Below are 1,416 nucleotides of genomic sequence, written 5' to 3'. Positions count from 1 at the left end.
TTCTTCTTCCCTTCCTCCACACTACATGTTTCGGCCCTAAATGGCCATCATCAGGTGTGTATTCTTACGTAGCTGCTACACTGCCCGTAGTTTAAAATTTAAAATCACCAGTCTTTCCAATTGTATGTATGTATAAAATCTTTGTTAACCTATTATGTATACCTATTAACGTATTAAAGATAAGCAGCGACACACACAGAGAGAGCCTACACAGAACAATACCTGAACAGCGATAAAACAAGAAGTAGCCGCTGCAGCACTATAGACATAGGGCGTGTACTCCGAGAAAATTTTAATTTTTAAACATTTGGAAAAAGAAAAGAATTATAGACATTTTAATTTGAATTGAAGTTTTAAAAAAGTGCAAATTTTAGAAATCAAATTGACGCGTGTAGGTTAACAAAGATTTTATACATACATATAATTGGAAAGACTGGTGATTTTAAATTTTAAACTACGGGCAGTGTAGCAGCTACGTAAGAATACACACCTGATGATGGCCATTTAGGGCCGAAACATGTAGTGTGGAGGAAGGGAAGAAGAAAGAACTACAATAAAATTGTTGCACTTAAGACGGAGTTTGTCTCATATATATTTGAAATTAAATTTCATTGCATGTTTATTTTTACTTCGTTCGCTATTAAAGCTGTTACACACACTGCTATTTCCAAGACTGACTACCTCGCCAACATTTATGGAATTCGTGAAGACAGGAACCCACCTGACCAAATCCTGAGCCACAGTCCATACATTCACGCTTAATTTCTTTAAGATTCCTTTTCACTTTGTTAGTACCAACGAGTCTTGTTAAATCGTTAGACTAAACCATAAAATATACATAAATGTTGCCAATTATGAATGTCAACAGGCGGTGAAATTACGTTGTATGTGCTTATGTTCAGTATCTAGAACAAGTAGCATACATTGTGGTAGTCACAAAATTGGAATGTGACTCATGGCAGAGTCTGAGACTGATGTCTCTCGGATGTGACGCCGTACAGTCAAATAGACATTTACCGACAGTTCAGAGGAACGTAGTGCTTGTTCCTTGCTTTTTTACTCTTCGATCCTGAAGATGGAGGCTGTATATTTATCCGAAACTTCGCTAAACTTCTATAAGATTACACGGGGTCACATCCCATATGATAATACTCTTCGTGGAAAAGCGTCTTCATACTTTCAGTTCTGGTGCGCTTTGCCTGAAAAGCTGTTCCCTTCTTACTCTTTGAAAAAATTGTTCTTGTTTTTGTTTTAACATTATGCTTTATTTCAGAAGTGTTTGTGTTGTGGATTATAACGGTTCTCATTAAAGTATCAACGTGCTCTGATTGAAGACGAAATACTTCTTGAAGTAACAACGCATATAGAATATGGCGGCAGTCATGTGCTAGTAAAAATCATGTATGAAGCCACGGC

The sequence above is a fragment of the Cryptotermes secundus genome, unplaced genomic scaffold (assembly GCF_002891405.2).
Source record: "Cryptotermes secundus unplaced genomic scaffold, Csec_1.0 scaffold797, whole genome shotgun sequence".
NCBI classification, from domain to species: Eukaryota; Metazoa; Arthropoda; class Insecta; order Blattodea; family Kalotermitidae; genus Cryptotermes; species Cryptotermes secundus.
Note: the sequence above shows the minus strand (reverse complement) of the source record.